Genomic DNA, 19748 nt, shown 5'->3' with positions numbered 1-19748 from the left:
TTAAATGTAAGTAAAGACCATCTCCAAATAACTTAAGTGTAACAGAGATAAGCTGGCTAATTACCGGTAATGTTTCCATGCAATTTTAATGAAATTTGTATGAAAATAGCGTAAACTCAGGTCCAGAATATGAATCCAAGATGGCTATCAGATGATAGGAAACCGGCAGCCATCAGTCTACTCGATATTTGAATACCCAATTTAGGATTTGAGTTTATTTCATTTCTCTTTGACGGAGTTTTTAAAAGTGTTTTATTAATTATTGTGCAAATATTAAACTTATCTCTTGAGCCATTAGTTCTGTTATCCCCAGTTTCAACGTCAATGCTATTTAACCGGCATTTTTGGGTGCTTTTGAAAATTCTAAGGTATCAATAGGCCTCTAATTTTTAGTTTCGTATTCTTTAAAATTGAAATATGTAGGCCTACTCTGCTGTTTCGTAATTGTGTAATGATAGAAATTTAGTATAGCAGACTGGTGTTGATCAGTAGAAAGTGGGTTTGAAGGCTGCTCATGAATGCCAGAGGCAAGGGACGGTGACATTGCCCTATCAAGCAGGACAATGCCCTAGAGACTGACCATATATATGTGCCCAAACTAGGATCAAGGAGGGCCAGGCAATGGCTGCTGATAACTCAGCGGATAGACCTATAGGCTCCGCCAAACCCCCTATTCTTAGCTCGCAAGGATGATGAGGTTGCATCGACCAAAGAAACTAAGTTTTAGCAGGACTCTTTAACTCCAGTCAGGCATTCACTAGTCATAGACGTTACCACAATGGCCATCACAACCCTTTGGTTCCGTTTTTGGTGTTATTGTAGTGTATTACAGGGTAATGTAACCTAGGGAAAAAAAAACTACGTTTTCTTTTTGAAAAAATTGTTCTTCGAAAATGACACTCGTTCCCGTTGCAAATGAATAGTTTCAGAAATATATATATCTATACCCTACGATAATGGGCGACCCCAGTGGGAACTCGGGTTTTGGGTGGGGAAAACATGCTGGGGAAACGATATATAAACTTAAAACAAGCCTTTCTTCTCTATACATTACCTTTTTGGACGTATAGTAAACGGAGGAAAAGACAAAACAGTATAACTGGATAAACTTTGGAGCCGTCGTTGCAAAGGCTCTGTCTTGTGAAAAAATACAGTAACCAGAGCTGCCAACGTGTGGTGTAGATCAAATGTTAGCGTAACATGCTACCGTTAGCAGTGTTTTTCATTTAATTTTTCTCATCCTACTAGTCGCTCCAGTACGTTCGTTTGTACATAGCAGGTTTAGGTTTCGACCTTCTGCGCAAAAACCCTGCCTCCCTGTGCAGAGACTTTTCCTCCACCTATAGGATTTCTTCTTCTCTAATCGTGAAATGTAACTTCGTCTCTACCAGCTCTGTTCAAGTCTAATATTTGATTAGTTATGTAATATCCTCGTATACATGTTTCCTTTGACCCCAGTGTTACTTGTTTTATAATCCGATACCTTATAAAATCACCATTTTATACACCCGTCAAATGTTTTTTTATTATACATAACATTTTATCTTCATATATTACTTTTATATATTTTGTTATTACCTTGTCACTCCCAGATTTCACATAAATGCTTTCTCTGGACAAGTTTCCCATTCTGTTCATTCATGATTACTCTCTAGACTCCGTTGCTTTTCCGTTAACCAATCACGAACCCATACGTATGTAAAGTTTGCGTTAGGGGGTTAATATTTCCCTACCCCCACCTTCCAACAAACCCTTTTCCGTGGAAACCTTTGCCTAAGTCAGGTCTTTGTTAGTTCAACTGACTTCTCTTTGTGTATTTTACGATCGAAATTTTAGAAAATAGTAACGACTTCAGTAATCCGTACTTGAAAGTTTTTTGGTGTATTCCAATGTTGATAATTTTCTTAAATTTCGTAATGTAATATACCAACTTTTACAGTGTTCCAAGTGCTGTACTAAACTAAGGTAAAGCAGTTGTTGCCACAGACTCATTCACAACACCCCCGTGACACACAATTTACATCGCCACGGTCATAAAAGCAAGTCATTAATTTCTTTAACTTTAATGTGTTAGTTTTACTATATTTTGTTAGAGTGCGAAGCTCGACATTACCGCTTGCCAGTGCATACGAGGTTGATGTTTTATTTTCCTGTGTTCGTAATAGAGGATCAAGAACCATTATATTTTACGTTGCTAATGTTAGCGTGCACAGCTCAATATTACTGCGTGCCAGTACATATGAGCTTGATGTTTTATTTTCATGCGAGCGAAGTGAGCTAATAGCGAAACAAGAACCATTATATGTAATGTTATCGTAACAGTGCTAACGTTATCGTAACGTGAGTGAACTGATACGTATTAACTATATATATAACGAACGGCATTATATTGGGTGTGTGACCTGGGAACCCCTAGGTTAGGTTAGGTGGGTTTGTTAAGTTCTGTACCCTTTCTGTACTTTTTTATATAATGTAAAGGTTATATGGAAAAAATCTTTAAAATACACATGATAATATTACTGCAGCATTGCTAACATTAGCAATGCCACTGTAACGTTGGTAACGCTGTGTATCATTAGTAACGTTGCTAATGTTATCGTTCACAGTACATACGTGAGTGAAGTGACACGGAATTTGAACAAGTCATTATATTTAAACAATTTAACAAAATATATAATAAAAAGACACCTTATATTTAAACATTTTAACAGAAAATGTTTTCCTGGAGAAAATAATGTGATTTAACCGATTTTCACCTTCATTTCATCTGTAATTACAGCAACCAGTTCGGCTACTTAAAGTTAGTCGAATTAATTGTTCTGTTGGTTTGTGGTTGAAATGAAGGTCAAATTCGGTCAAATCACATTATTTACTACAGGAAAACATATTTTCTGTTCGCAATCAGAACCTGTAATACGGTAAAACTTTACGGTGGTAGGACGATTGCGTACTGGACATTTGCGTCCCGGACAGTTGTTTCCCGGACAATTGCGTCCCCGGACTTTTTCGTCCCGGAAATTTGCGTACTTGTACTTGTTTTTAGTGACCAGGTAATATTTGTTAAGAGATACGGAATTAACTCTCTTTATGTCTGTCTGTATGTACAGTATGTATGTATGTATGTATGCATGCTATCGCTCGATTACAGAACTACTAATTAGTGTAGATAAGATATATGTCATAGAACCACTGAGGTAGAGAACTTAGAATTACTGTACTTATCTATGATTTTTCTTTTGTATTTACATAGACCTTTAGAAAACAATTCCTGAGTTCTCTAGAAGCAGAACACTTTTTTATTCACGGCAGTTTAACCTCAGTTGTTGGAGTGGGCGTAGGATTCAACCAACTCTCAATTTCATCGTGGAATGTTCATGACCGAACAGCTGATGACTTGCCGAGGTCCGATAATAGTTTAGAAGGGTGGCATAACACAATTCAGAATTATATAATATGTCATCACCCCTCCATTTGGAAACTAATTGACGCCCTAGAGAAAGTAGAAAAGCTGTGGCGCAGAAAAAGGAAAGTAGACTATCATTCTTACGAGACATTGTTCATAACATGCATAACTTTTAGGTATGAGCTTAAAAGTAGCCATCGTAATTCATTATTAAAAAAATATAACCTAAACTTTTTAGACATATAGAAAATTTATAGTGTATACATATGAAAATTTTCCATTTTATAAAGTTTTTAAAGATTATAAAACGTGCAAATGAAATATTGATGTCTCTATATATATATATATATATGTGTGTGTGTGTGTCCTTTCGTGTCCAGTATGGGTAAAGGTATAATTATTGCCAAAGTATGAATTAAGAATCTAAATTATTTGATGCTATTAAAACATATGCATAATCAGGGTGGATAAAGGTATAAATAAAATTACTGTGTAAAAGTATAGTGTAAAAGTATGGATGAAAAGCTTTATAGAATCAGTAAAACACACATACAGGTACGCAAATATCGGGGACGCAATTGTCCGTGACACAACTGTCCGGGACGCAAATGTCCTAGAACCAAACTTTACCTTTTTCCCTATTGGAGCCCTTGGGCTTATAGCATCTTGCATTTCCAACTAGGGTTGTAGCTTGGCTAAGTAATAGTAATAATAATAAGGCGTCAGACCTAACCTGACTTAATTTACCATGTCCTCAATAGCTGTGTGGGGGGGGGGTTAGTTTCACACTCGTGTTTCTTCCGTCAGTAGTTTTAAGATGCAATATACAGGTATTTCCATCATTTTCTGTTAATGAGTGGAATTAATTACAGTATAGGTGCTTCATAAAACGAAGAGATAGAATTATGGGTAAAGTTTTACAAGTCTACAGGTTATCAATCCGAACAGAAAATATATGTTTTCATGCAGCAAAAAACGTGATTTAACCGAATTTGACCTTCATTTCAACTTCATTTCAACCGCAAACAAACAGAACAGTTTGACGAACGCCAAGTACCCGAACTGGCCGTTGTTGTTGCATTTGAAATGAAGGTGAAAATCGGTCAAATTACGTTATTAGAGGAAAACATAATTTCTTTTAAAATGCTTAAATATAATGGTTCTTGTTCCGCCACTGGCTCGCTTCGCTCGCAAGAAAACAAAACATCAAGCTCGTATGTACCGGCAAGCGGTAATGTTGAGCTGCTCACACAGAAAAGAGTAAAACTAACACATTAAAATTAGAGAAATTAATGTCTTTTATGACCGGGACGACGAGGCTTGTGGGTCATCACGATATGAGTGTGATGACTTAACTTCTATGAGTGGGACGTGGAAAGTTGTGGGTCATCGGGGTCTTGTGACTGACGTCGGAGGTTGCGGGTCTTGGGGGTCCCCTGGCCGTTGCTGTATCGGAGGTAGAGGAGGGTACAGGCGACTGGCAGTAAGAAAGATGGGGAGCAATAAGGTATGCCCTGGGTAGTAGTGGGCAAAGAAGAACCTGGAAAAATATAGCCTGAAATAGTCAGTCTTCATTCCAGGTCTATGGACCCACTCCTTCACTTCTCCTCAGAGCCGTTCTATATTTTCGCCATGGACGGTTGGGTCTTTGGGGTCGACGAAATGTTCCAGGTGGTTTACAGTTTTGTGCTGGTAACCTATTTCAGATAGTGTGTTGTAGGCAGACCACTTATCGCTAATAATTACACGACGTGGCTTTATATATTGTTGAATTAGAGGAATTAGGGTTGCAGCATCATGTTTAGTAGAGGATGAGGGGAACTATAAGGGATTATAAAAACCACATTTTACAGTCGCAAGAACATCACCTAACCGAGTGTTTCCTACCTAACCTAACCAACCGAACCTAAGGTTCTCTACCTAACCTAACCCAGGAGCCGTATCCTTAGACTGCCGTATTATTATCTTCCCTGTCCCAACGTACTGCATTCACCCCTAAGAAATTTCTTACACACGTTCAATACCCCCAAAGACCTATGTGGCACTTAACCCTTTTACCCCCAGACTATTTGGAACTTTTCAGCCCTTAACCCCCGGGAGTTATTTTTTTTCAAGCACATTTTGCAGTGTAATTTTTTAAAATTGCTCTAACAGCCTTAATTTTCATCATAGAGAGGGCAGGTTGGTCTTATTCTCTTGGAAAATGCCTGAAGTTTCTCAAAAAATTATCAAAATTATGAAAAAAAATGTAAATAGCAGTTTTTTTGTAAGGACGTACCGGTACGTCCATGGGGATAAAGGGATGAGCTTTGTGAAACATACCAGTACGTCCTTTGGGGGTAAAAGGGTTAACGGTCTCCCGTGGTTGTATTATGCGTTTGCGGAATGGGATTCGTCTATTTCAACAACTATACCAACTATACCGTCACCACCAGTCGCCTCTTGATTATCGAAAAAGTATTCCGTAACCTCCGAACAGAAACTTCGCCAATCGACACTGGTTTTAGGGGATATATCAATACCCTTCATGAGTGTATCATGATCCCAATATTTATGTAAGAAATGGTTAACAAATAAAATTATCTTCCATGGGGCAAGGTGACTTTTTTCTAAAAATGTACCGTTATAGGCAGTAACTGTATATCCACATCGCCGTTTCTTCTTTGTCTTAGCTATCTTAGTTTCAGTATTGCAGCAATAGACTTGAATATCTTTCCCGTATTATAGCCACGAACGGCGCTTGGAACACTAAACGCTGGGGTATTACATTATGAGATTTAGGAAAGTTTTCAACATTAGATGACGTATCAAAGAATTCGCCATGAAATTTAGGAAATGCTTTTAAGTACGGAATACTGCAGCCGCTACAAGTTTCTATAACTTCCATCGTAGAATACGCAAAAAGACCTCGCTTGAACTCACAAAGACCTGACTTGGTCAAAGGTTTCCACGGAAAGGGATTTGTTGAGAACGGTATGGAGAGATCACTTGAAGAGATAAGGGAAGGGGGTCGGGAAATATTAACCCCCTGTGCAAACTGTCCATACATGTATGGGTTCGTGATTGGTTAACGGAAAAGCAATGTATGGGTTCGTGATTGGTTAACGGAAAAGCAATGTATGGGTTCGTGATTGGTTAACGGAAAAGCAATGTATGTGTTCGTGATTGGTTAACGGAAAAGCAATGTATGGGTTCGTGATTGGTTAACGGAAAAGCAATGTATGGGTTCGTGATTGGTTAACGGAAAAGCAATGTATGGGTTCGTGATTGGATAACGGAAAAGCAATGTATGGGTTCGTGATTGGTTAACGGAAAAGCAATGTATGGGTTCGTGATTGGTTAACGGAAAAGCAATGTATGGGTTCGTGATTGGTTAACGGAAAAGCAATGTATGGGTTCGTGATTGGTTAACGGAAAAGCAATGTATGGGTTCGTGATTGGTTAACGGAAAAGCAATGTATGGGTTCGTGATTGGTTAACGGTAAAGCAATGTATGGGTTCGTGATTGGTTAACGGAAAAGCAATGTATGGGTGCGTGATTGGTTAACGGAAAAGCAATGTATGGGTTCGTGATTGGTTAACGGAAAAGCAATGTATGGGTTCGTGATTGGTTAAGGGAAAAACAACGGAGTCTAGAGAGTAAACATGAATGAGCTAGAATGGGAAACTTGTCCAGAGTAAGTATTAATGTGAAGTTTGGGCATGACAAGGTAATAACAAAATGTATAAAGGAATAATAGCAAGATGAAATGGAGTGTTTAATGAATATTTAATGGGAATATAAAATGAGGTGATTTTATAAGAAAAAGAATAAAACTTGTAATTCTTGGGTCAAACGTAATATGTATATGTGGGTATTACATAAAAGGAATGGTGTAGCTGTACTGGATCAAGTAAAATACTTGAATTAACCGGGTGAGGTAGAATACTTGAATGAGGTGGGTAAAATGACCTGGGAAAATTGGGAGGTGTTATAAGAGAAGAAATAATCCTTTTGGTGGAGGCGGGGTTTATGCGTAGAAGATCGAAAACTGCCATGTACAAATGAATGAACGAAACCGACTACACCTGACCCGTAGAATGTCAACAAATAAATGAAAAATATAGTCAGTATAGGATATACTGTCCATAATTAGCTTATATTTTCATCGGTTTATTATACATTCAAGAAGGTAATGTATAGAGAAGAAAAAGCCTGTTTTACCATTATATACCGTTTCCCCTGTATGTTTTCTCCACCCGAAACCTCGAGTTCCCACTGGGGGTCCCCCATTATTGGCGGATATAGATATATATATATATATATATTTCTGAAACTTCATTTCCGACAGGACCGAGTGTCATTTTCAAAGAGAACATACCTTTTTCTATAGAAAGAAGTAGTTTTCCCCCTAGGTTACTGTAACCTGTAATAAACTATAATAAAACCAAATTATGAACTGAAATCGGTTAGTATAGGTGGTTTAGTAACAGAAGATTTGTTGGCTACAATACGTGGCCTCTTGGCTAATGTGTGGAGTGAGGCGCTTATCATTTGCCAGTACAGCGAGCAAGGAGATGGTAGATAGCGAGTGAGGCGAGCCAGGTTTAAAGGTCGCTCATGAATGGCGGAGGCAGGGGACGGTGGCATTGCCCGAGAGACTGACTTACGCAGGTTTTAAAGGTCGCTCATGTATGGCCGAGGCAGGGGACGGGGGCATTGCCCGAGAGACTGACTTACGCAGGTTTTAAAGGTCGCTCATGAATGGCCGAGGCAGGGGACGGGGGCATTGCCCGAGAGACTGACTTACGCAGGTTTTAAAGGTCGCTCATGTATGGCCGAGGCAGGGGACGGGGGCATTGCCCGAGAGACTGACTTACGCAGGTTTTAAAGGTCGCTCATGAATGGCCGAGGCAGGGGACGGGGGCATTGCCCGAGAGACTGACTTACGCAGGTTTTAAAGGTCGCTCATGTATGGCCGAGGCAGGGGACGGGGGCATTGCCCGAGAGACTGACTTACGCAGGTTTTAAAGGTCGCTCATGAATGGCCGAGGCAGGGGACGGGGGCATTGCCCGAGAGACTGACTTACGCAGGTTTTAAAGGTCGCTCATGAATGGCCGAGGCAGGGGACGGGGGCATTGCCCGAGAGACTGACTTACGCAGGTTTTAAAGGTCGCTCATGAATGGCCGAGGCAGGGGACGGGGGCATTGCCCGAGAGACTGACTTACGCAGGTTTTAAAGGTCGCTCATGAATGGCCGAGGCAGGGGACGGGGGCATTGCCCGAGAGACTGACTTACGCAGGTTTTAAAGGTCGCTCATGAATGGCCGAGGCAGGGGACGGGGGCATTGCCCGAGAGACTGACTTACGCAGGTTTTAAAGGTCGCTCATGAATGGCCGAGGCAGGGGACGGGGGCATTGCCCGAGAGACTGACTTACCCAGGTTTTAAAGGTCGCTCATGAATGGCCGAGGCAGGGGACGGGGGCATTGCCCGAGAGACTGACTTACCCAGGTTTTAAAGGTCGCTCATGAATGGCCGAGGCAAGGGACGGGGGCATTGCCCGAGAGACTCACTTACCCAGGTTTTAAAGGGCGCTCATGAATGGCCGAGGCAAGGGACGGGGGCATTGCCCTAGAGACTTACTATACCAGGGAGGGCCAGGCAGTGGATGTTGATGCCTCAGCAGGTGGACCTGTGGGCTCCCCCAACTATGCTCACAAGGATGGTAAGGTTGCAGCTACAGAAGGAACTAGCGAGTTTGAGCGGGACTTGAACTCCAGTCTAGCGATCACCAGTCAATGACGTTACCTAATAGGCCACTCCAACCCTAAAAATGAGCAAAGAACTGAATCGATAAGTGTCAAGTGAGTGTACCACTATAAACATATGGTTTTAAGTGTGTTAGATGATGGATACGGTTAGGAAGGATTCCCATTTTCTGTGAGCTGGTCTGGTGGCCGAACAATTTGCACTTACAGATTTTGATTTATTTATAATACTTACTAGCAAAATGGCTAGTTTGGTATTTTTACCCCGCCAACGAAGTTGGACGGAGGTTACGTCTTGCAGTCTTACCCCCGTTTGTGCGTTTGTTTGTGAACAGCTTCCTGGCCACAAGGTTAATCGTGTAGTTATGAAACCTGCAGGGATCAACTGTTATGTAGAAAGCCAGAAATGATTAAATTCTGGTAGAATGTCCAATTTACGTAATTAGCTGTAAGTTTGGTTATCAGTGTCACAGAGGCTTCAAACTTGGTTCATAAAAAGTGTCTGAAAATCCACACGAATTAATACATGTTAAGGTCAAAGGTCTAGGTCAAGATGGAGCAAGAGGTCGAGATATGAGCTTCCGCAGCGGAGGTCTGCACTTTACTAAGTGCCCTTCTGGTTATCATTATTATTAGCCAAGCTAGACCCCTAGTTCTGTTTATTGGGGACTGAGGTACAATAACTTGCATATCATTCGATTAATATAAGAAGTTTGTTTCTAAATATAATTTCATTGTTTAATTTTTGGGAGACTGGTTAGGAGTTACTGGGTATGCATAATTTTGCAAGCGCAGCATGTCAAGGTTTATCAAAAACCAATAGAAGGATTGTAAGTGAACCAGATGATAATGTTCTAATTTCTAGCCACTTGCGTAAACCATATATTCTCCAACTGGTTACAGCCACATATCCAACTGATTATCTTGTTTATTATGCATATATGACTATTATTGCTGCAAATCACTCGTTTTGGAAATTTCTCACACCCAGAAACCCTGGTTTCCCCACTGGGGTCCCCCATAATGCTTATAATAGAGAGGTGTGCCCCAATCACGGTTGGAAATGCAAAAGAAAAAAAAGAATGGAGCGAGGGGAAAAAGTATATAGTTTGGTATTTAGCTAGAAATTAAAGTGTCCTATATTTACCCAGATTTTTTTCTCTTATAGGTTGTATTCGAATGAAGTATTGTATGTGTTTCTCCTTACTGTTTGAGATTTTCTCCCCAGAACAAATTTATTCAGTACCAAACATTGTGGGAGTAGCCTTGCCATTCACATTTAGTTCTGGTTTCATAGTAAGGACACAGCAAATAATAGACTTTGTTATTCTGATGTTCTAATCAATACAGGTACTTTAATATCATAAAACAAAACAAAAAAAAATAAGAATTGTTTAATAACTGTTATAGTTTTCAGGTTTTTGGTACATGGTACATTTCTCACACCCAAGAACCTCTGGTTTCCCACCGGGGTCCCCCACAAAGCTCGTAATCGGTTGGTGTGCCCCAATCATAATTGGAAACGCAAAAGAGAAAAAAAGGAAGTGTGGAAAAAATTATGGTATGGTATTTGACTAGAAATTAGTGTCGTGTATTTACCCAGATTTTTTTCTCTTACAGGGTGCTCAGTATTTGGATAAAGTATTATATAATTTTTTTTTATTAAATGAGACTTTTCTTGAAATTACTCTTGAAGTAAATATAGCCATCGGTATTATATCGGGGCATAAGGATCAATTTTTAGAGCAGTTGTAGATTGTCTGATACGGGTCGACAAAGATATCCGTTTTATATTGAAGATATGGCCTAACCTAACCCCCCCCCCCCCTTTTTTACACTGAAATGCATAACTTAGTGTTTAGAAACTCTAACCTTTAATCAAAGGTTTTGTTTGGTACTTGTTCATGAGTGTGTGTGATTTTTCATTGCTCCAATAATAATTGGGTCTCAGAAGTTTTTTTTCAGTACCAAACATTCTGGTAGTAGCCTTGTCATTCACATTTAATTCTAGTTTAATATTGGTGAAACAGCAATTAATAGACACTGTCATTACAATGTTCTAGCCAATGTAAATACTGAAAAGGATTTAAGAATCTCTTTATAACAAATGTTGATTAAATGTTTGTCTCATTACTTGGTACAGTAAACTATTGCCAAGACTTAATTGCACTTTGTTGGGCCCGTCGTTGACATTCAAGCGAATAAATCATAGTTGTTCTGTAACTGGAATACAAACCATGCTCTTAATAGGTTATACTTTCGATGGAGCTGAAATGACGAGCCATAAAAATCTAGCGAGGGTTAACTACCCGCACCGCTAGTTGGGGGGGGGGGGGGGGGTAGCTTGCTACCACTCCCGTTCACACACCTGTGATTTAGTCACTTTACTTTTGGCTTGGATCGAGAGTGGTTGTTTCCTCTCTCCCTCCTTGCCTATTCTGAACTGCCATTAATTTTTGTTTTTTAACTCTTTTTTTTTTTTTTTTTTTTTTTTTTTTTTTTTTTTTTTTTTTTTTTTTTTTTTTATACTTGTGTATATACTGTATATGAACATTCTTAAAGTTTGTGTATATTTGTGTAAGAAATGTGATAAGTTTCCTTTTCATAGTGTGTGATACGTATACGACAACGACACGTGTACATTAGCAAGGCCAGCACAGTTCCACTTCTTGGGGAAGGACCTCTCCCTCTTTGGTCCATCGGTCTTCCTGTCGGCATATAACCGTTAACTCGGCCGCCGCAGGGGAATCGTCATCGCCTGGACGCTCTTCATTCATCTATTGCCTTTTCCTTTTTCTTACGGGAAACATGGATTTCTGTGCGAAGGGAATGTGGCTCTCAGAGATTTGACTACGGTCTTTCTCTTCTCGAGGTCGTTCACCTTTACAACAACATAGTACTATTTGGGGGAAGTTTTTGGTCGCGACTTAAACTGTGACCTGTGTTTGCGACATCCAATAGGCCTAAGCTTATAATATTTGTCTATAGTATTTGTTTTTTTTTTCAGGAAACCTTAGAATTAATAAATTTGTTACATTTTATTTCAGAACTTTGTTTTAATCCGGAAAAAACTTATTATCGGCTGATTAGCACTCTGACTTTAGGCAAGGTTGCCACCTCGCAGTTAAAGTCTAATGGCTAATCTACATGAATAACTCCAGGTCAGTATCAGTTAGGGAATAATACAAATTGTATCTGAATTTGTCATTTTCAGTGACGTGGTTTGTTTTTAGCAGTAGATTTTTTCTATTAAGTGTTTTATGAAAATAACTGTAGTTGTCCTGATGCAAGATACAAACTAGCAGGGGTGTGTTTACCCACTGCCTCTGCCAGCATTAGTGAATAACAGTCTCTTTTTATTTCTGCTGGGTAAAGTGTAGACGTGTCTCACTCTCCCGTTAGCCTAAACTGGCTGGAACTAATTTCTTTTCTCTTTTTCTGTTGGAGGTGTGACTACCTGTGAGGTCTAACCATGCCACTTTGTCCAGGCCGTGAAGGGCGCCATTGCAGCACCTTCATGTCCTCGGAGGAGACATCCTCACAGTCTGCCGTTCGTGCCGAGGTCACTCGTGTACGAAGGAATCTCCTAGTGTGTATCATGAGTGGTCGCCCTCCCAGTGGGTGAGGTCTGGTAGGCGAAAGAAGTTTAAAATGGATTCTCCACCTTCGAGGTCAGGATGTGTAGGTATATGCAGTACCTTGTGTTCCAATGCATTGTAACCACTGACTGCTCTCTCAGGAGTTACTCTAGTTTCAACTTGCGACCAGAAAATGTTTCACCCAACCAGGACTGCTTTCCAAGGAAAAGGCGTAAAGCCTCAGGCCGGTAAGATGCCCCAGGGTATGTTCCCTGCGCAGAGCAACCTTCCACCGTCTTTGACCCACAATGCACCAAGAAGAAGGCCGTGTCAGGCCTGGTAAGGACAGGGTAAAGGTCGCCATTCGTACTCTGGTCGTTGCCCAGTGTAGACCTAAAGTTGTTCCGTAACTGGAATACAAACCAGGCTCTTTATTAGGGGTTATACTTTCGGCGGAGCTGAAATGACGAGCCATTAAAATTTACCGAGGGTTAACTACCCACACCACTAATTAGTGGGGGTAGGTGTGGGGTAGCTTGCTACCACTTCCATTCACACACCTGTGATTTAGTCACTTTACCTTTGGCTTGGATCGAGAGCGGTTGTTTCCTCTCTCCCTCCTCGCCTAATCTGGACTGCCATTAATTTTTGTCTTTTAACTTTTTTTCTCTTATACTTGTGTCTATATATGAAAACATTCTTAATGTTTATGTATATTTATGTGTTTAGAAATGTGATAAGTTTCCTTTTCAGAGTGTGTGATACGTATACGACAACGACACGTGTACATTAGCAAGGCCAGCACAGTTCCACTTCTTGGGGAAGGACCTCTCCCTCTTTGGTCCATCGGTCTTCCTGTCGGCATATAACCGTTAACTCGGCCGCCGCAGGGGAATCGTCATCGCCTGGACGCTCTTCATTTATCTATTGCCTTTTCCTTTTTCTTACGGGAAACATGGATTTCTGTGCGAAGGGAATGTGGCTCTCAGAGATTTGACTACGGTCTTTCTCTTCTCGAGGTCGTTCACCTTTACAACAACATAGTACTATTTGGGGGAAGTTTTCGGTCGCGACTTAAACTGTGACCTGTGTTTGCGACATCCAATAGGCCTAAGCTTATAATATTTGTCTATAGTATTTGTTTTTTTTTTCAGGAAACCTTAGAATTAATAAATTTGTTACATTTTATTTCAGAACTTTGTTTTAATCCGGAAAAAACTTATTATCGGCTGATTAGCACTCTGACTTTAGGCAAGGTTGCCACCTCGCAGTTAAAGTCTAATGGCTAATCTTCATGAATAACTCCAGGTCAGTATTAGTTAGGGAATAATACAAATTGTATCTGAATTTGTCATTTTCAGTGACGTGGTTTGTTTTTAGCAGTACCGATTTTTTTCTATTACGTGTTTTATGAAAATAACTGTAGTTGTCCCGATGCAAGATACAAACTAGCAGGGGTGTGTTTACCCACTGCCTCTGCCAGCATTAGTGAATAACCGTCTCTTTTTATTTCTGCTGGGTAAAGTGTAGACGTGTCTCACTCTCCCGTTAGCCTAAACTGGCTGGAACTAATTTCTTTTCTCTTTTTCTGTTGGAGGTGTGACTACCTGTGAGGTCTAACCATGCCACTTTGTCCAGGCCGTGAAGGGCGCCATTGCAGCACCTTCATGTCCTCGGAGGAGACATCCTCACAGTCTCTGCCGTTCGTGCCGAGGTCACTCGTGTTCGAAGGAATCTCCTTGTGTGTATCGTGAGTGGTCGCCCTCCCAATGGGTGAGGTCTGGTAGGCGAAAGAAGTTTAAAATGGATTCTCCACCTTCGAGGTCAGGATGTGTAGGTATATGCAGTACCTTGTGTTCCAATGAATTGTAACCACTGACTACTCTCTCAGGAGTTACTCTAGTTTCAACTTGCGACCAGAAAATGTTTCACCCAACCAGGATTGCTTCCCAAGGAAAAGGCGTAAAGCCTCAGGCTGGTATCATGCCCCAGGGTATGTTCCCTGCGCAAAGCAACCTTCCACCGTCTTTGACCCACAATGCACCAAGAAGAAGGCTGTGTCAGGCCTGGTAAGGACAGGGTAAAGGTCACCATTCGTACTCTGGTCGTTGCCCAGTGTAGACCTAAAGTTGTTCCGTAACTGGAATACAAACCACGCTATTTATTAGGGGTTATACTTTCGGCGGAGCTGAAATGAGGAGCCATTGAAATTTACCGAGGGTTAACTATCCACACCACTAAATAGGTGGGGGTAGGGGTGGGGTAGCTTGCTACCACTCCCGTTCACACACCTGTGATTTAGTCACTTTACCTTTGGCTTGGATCGAGAGCTGTTGTTTCCTCTCTCCCTCCTCGCCTAATCTGGACTGCCATTAATTTTTGTCTTAACTCTTTTTCTCTTATACTTGTGTCTATATATGAAAACATTCTTAATGTTTATGTATTTTTATGTGTATAGAAATGCGATAAGTTTCCTTTTCAGAGTGTGTGATACATATACGACAACGACACGTGTACATTAGCAAGGCCAGCACAGTTCCACTTCGTGGGGGAAGGACCTCTCCCTCTTTGGTCCATCGGTCTTCCTGTCGGCATATAACCGTTAACTCGGCCGCCGCAGGGGAATCGTCATCGCCTGGACGCTCTTCATTTATCTATTGCCTTTTCCTTTTTCTTACGGGAAACATGGATTTCCGTGCGAAGGGAATGTGGCTCTCAGAGATTTGACTACGGTCTTTCTCTTCTCGAGGTCGTTCACCTTTACAACAACATAGTACTATTGGGGGAAGTTTTCGGTCGCGACTTAAACTGTGACCTGTGTTTGCGACATCCAATAGGCCTAAGCATATAATATTTGTCTATAGTATTTGTTTTTTTTTTTCAGGAAACCTTAGAATTAATAAATTCGTTACATTTTATTTCAGAACTTTATTTTAATCCGGAAAAATCTTATTATCGGCTGATTAGCACTCTGACTTTAGGCAAGGTTGCCACCTCGCAGTTAAAGTCTAATGGCTAATCACATGAATAACTCCAGGTCAGTATTAGTTAGGAATAATACAAATTGTATCTGAATTTGTCATTTTCAGTGACGTGGTTTGTTATTAGCAGTAGATTTTTTTCTAGTAGGTGTTTTATGAACATAACTGTAGTTGTCCCGATGCAAGATACAAAGTTTCCGCTCTTTAACCTAGCATTGTTATTTCCCGAGTCGCTGAAGTTAACCATACTAAACTAGCAGGGGTGTGTTTACCCACTGCCTCTGCCAGCACTAGTGAATAACCGGTCTCTTTTTATTTCAGCTGGGTAAAGTGTAGACGTGTCTCACTCTCCCGTTAGCCTAAACTGGCTGGAACTAATTTCTTATCTCTTTTCTGTTTGAGGTGTGACTACCTGTGAGGTCTAACCATGCCACTTTGTCCAGGCCGTGAAGGGCGCCATTGCAGCACCTTCATGTCCTCGGAGGAGACATCCTCACAGTCTCTGCCGTTCGTGCCGAGGTCACTCGTGTTCGAAGGAATCTCCTCGTGTGTATCGTGAGTGGTCGCCCTCCCAGTGGGTGAGGTCTGGTAGGCGAAAGAAGTTTAAAATGGATTCTCCACCTTCGAGGTCAGGATGTGTAGGTATATGCAGTACCTTGTGTTCCAATGCATTGTAACCACTGACTACTCTCTCAGGAGTTACTCTAGTTTCAACTTGCGACCAGAAAATTTTTCACCCAACCAGGACTGCTTTCCAAGGAAAAGGCGTAAAGCCTCAGGGCGGTAACATGCCCCCAGGGTATGTTCCCTGCGCAAAGCAACCTTCCACCGTCTTTGACCCACAATGCACCAAGAAGAAGGCCGTGTCAGGCCTGGTAAGGACAGGGTAAAGGTCGCCATTCGTACTGTGGTCGTTGCCCAGTGTAGACCTATAGTTGTTCCGTAACTGGAATACAAACCACGCTATTTATTAGGGGTTATACTTTCGGCGGAGCTGAAATGACGAGCCATTAAAATTTACCGAGGGTTAACTACCCACACCACTAAATAGGTGGGGGTAGGGGTGGGGTAGCTTGCTACCACTCCCGTTCACACCTGTGATTTAATCACTTTACTTTTGGCTTGGATCGAGAGTGGTTGTTTCCTCTCTCCCTCCTCGCCTAATCTGGACTGCCATTAATTTTTGTCTTTTAACTTTTTTTCTCTTATACTTGTGTCTATATATGAAAACGTTTTTAATGTTCATGTATATTTATATGTTTAGAAATGTGATAAGTTTCCTTTTCAGAGTGTGTGATACATATACGACAACGACACGTCTACATTAGCAAGGCCAGCACAGTTCCACTTTGTGGGGGAAGGACTTCTCCCTCTTTGGTCCATCGGTCTTCCTGTCGGCATATAACCGTTAACTCGGCCGCCACAGGGGAATCGTCATCGCCTGGACCCTCTTCATTCATGTATTGTTTTCTGTGCGAAGGGAATGTGGCTCTCAGAGATTTGACTACGGTCTTTCTCTTCTCGAGGTCGTTCACCTTTACAACAACATAGTACTATTTGGGGGAAGTTTTCGGTCGCGACTTAAACTGTGACCTGTGTTTGCGACATCCAATAGGCCTAAGCTTATAATATTTGTCTATAGTATTTGTTTTTTTTTCAGGAAACCTTAGAATTAATAAATTTGTTACATTTTATTTCAGAACTTTGTTTTAATCCGGAAAAAACTTATTATCGGCTGATTAGCACTCTGACTTTAGGCAAGGTTGCCACCTCGCAGTTAAAGTCTAATGGCTAATCTACATGAATAACTCCAGGTCAGTATTAGTTAGGGAATAATACAAATTGTATCTGAATTTGTCATTTTCAGTGACGTGGTTTGTTTTTAGCAGTAGATTTTTTTCTATTACGTGTTTTATGAAAATAACTGTAGTTGTCCCGATGCAAGATACAAACTAGCAGGGGTGTGTTTACCCACTGCCTCTGCCAGCACTAGTGAATAACCATCTCTTTTTATTTCAGCTGGGTAAAGTGTAGACGTGTCTCACTCTCCCGTTAGCCTAAACTGGCTGGAACTAATTTTTTTAATCTTTTTCTGTTTGAGGTGTGACTACCTGTGAGGTCTAACCATGCCACTTTGTCCAGGCCGTGAAGGGCGCCATTGCAGCACCTTCATGTCCTCGGAGGAGACATCCTCACAGTCTCTGCCGTTCGTGCCGAGGTCACTCGTGTTCGAAGGAATCTCCTCGTGCCGAGGTCACTCGTGTTCGAAGGAATCTCCTCGTGTGTATCGTGAGTGGTCGCCCTCCCAGTGGGTGAGGTCTGGTAGGCGAAAGAAGTTTAAAATGGATTCTCCACCTTCGAGGTCAGGATGTGTAGGTATATGCAGTACCTTGTGTTCCAATGCATTGTAACCACTGACTACTCTCTCAGGAGTTACTCTAGTTTCAACTTGCGACCAGAAAATTTTTCACCCAACCAGGACTGCTTCCCAAGGAAAAGGCGTAAAGCCTCAGGGCGGTAACATGCCCCCAGGGTATGTTCCCTGCGCAAAGCAACCTTCCACCGTCTTTGACCCACAATGCACCAAGAAGAAGGCCGTGTCAGGCCTGGTAAGGACAGGGTAAAGGTCGCCATTCGTACTGTGGTCGTTGCCCAGTGTAGACCTATAGTTGTTCCGTAACTGGAATACAAACCACGCTATTTATTAGGGGTTATACTTTCGGCAAAGCTGAAATGAGGAGCCATTAAAATTTACCGAGGGTTAACTACCCACACCACTAAATAGGTGGGGGTAGGGGTGGGGTAGCTTGCTACCACTCCCGTTCACACCTGTGATTTAATCACTTTACTTTTGGCTTGGATCGAGAGTGGTTGTTTCCTCTCTCCCTCCTCGCCTAATCTGGACTGCCATTAATTTTTGTCTTTTAACTTTTTTTCTCTTATACTTGTGTCTATATATGAAAACGTTTTTAATGTTCATGTATATTTATATGTTTAGAAATGTGATAAGTTTCCTTTTCAGAGTGTGTGATACATATACGACAACGACACGTCTACATTAGCAAGGCCAGCACAGTTCCACTTTGTGGGGGAAGGACTTCTCCCTCTTTGGTCCATCGGTCTTCCTGTCGGCATATAACCGTTAACTCGGCCGCCACAGGGGAATCGTCATCGCCTGGACCCTCTTCATTCATGTATTGTTTTCTGTGCGAAGGGAATGTGGCTCTCAGAGATTTGACTACGGTCTTTCTCTTCTCGAGGTCGTTCACCTTTACAACAACATAGTACTATTTGGGGGAAGTTTTCGGTCGCGACTTAAACTGTGACCTGTGTTTGCGACATCCAATAGGCCTAAGCTTATAATATTTGTCTATAGTATTTGTTTTTTTTTCAGGAAACCTTAGAATTAATAAATTTGTTACATTTTATCTCAGAACTTTGTTTTAATCCGGAAAAAACTTATTATCGGCTGATTAGCACTCTGACTTTAGGCAAGGTTGCCACCTCGCAGTTAAAGTCTAATGGCTAATCTACATGAATAACTCCAGGTCAGTATTAGTTAGGGAATAATACAAATTGTATCTGAATTTGTCATTTTCAGTGACGTGGTTTGTTTTTAGCAGTAGATTTTTTTCTATTATGTGTTTTATGAAAATAACTGTAGTTGTCCCGATGCAAGATACAAACTAGCAGGGGTGTGTTTACCCACTGCCTCTGCCAGCACTAGTGAATAACCATCTCTTTTTATTTCAGCTGGGTAAAGTGTAGACGTGTCTCACTCTCCCGTTAGCCTAAACTGGCTGGAACTAATTTTTTTAATCTTTTTCTGTTTGAGGTGTGACTACCTGTGAGGTCTAACCATGCCACTTTGTCCAGGCCGTGAAGGGCGCCATTGCAGCACCTTCATGTCCTCGGAGGAGACATCCTCACAGTCTCTGCCGTTCGTGCCGAGGTCACTCGTGTTCGAAGGAATCTCCTCGTGCCGAGGTCACTCGTGTTCGAAGGAATCTCCTCGTGTGTATCGTGAGTGGTCGC

The 19748-nt window shown here is 41.4% G+C and overlaps 1 long non-coding RNA gene across 3 annotated transcripts in view; it reads left to right on the top strand.

Moving 5' to 3' along the window:
* LOC137635666 (uncharacterized) overlaps positions 1 to 19748 on the top strand; it is a 62733-nt gene that overhangs the window by 235 nt on the left and 42750 nt on the right. For 2 of the 3 annotated variants that reach the window (XR_011042753.1, XR_011042752.1), the window contains exons 1-2: positions 1 to 6; positions 10565 to 10715. The exon at positions 1 to 6 is cut by the window's left edge and continues 235 nt beyond it. This is a non-coding gene — a long non-coding RNA (uncharacterized lncRNA). The remainder of the gene's footprint in view (positions 7 to 10564; positions 10716 to 19748) is intronic. The other variant, XR_011042754.1, reaches the window with a different exon arrangement.

Source organism: Palaemon carinicauda, unplaced genomic scaffold (assembly GCF_036898095.1).
Source record: "Palaemon carinicauda isolate YSFRI2023 unplaced genomic scaffold, ASM3689809v2 scaffold158, whole genome shotgun sequence".
NCBI lineage: Eukaryota > Metazoa > Arthropoda > Malacostraca > Decapoda > Palaemonidae > Palaemon > Palaemon carinicauda.
This window is presented reverse-complemented; position numbering and strand designations above follow the sequence as displayed.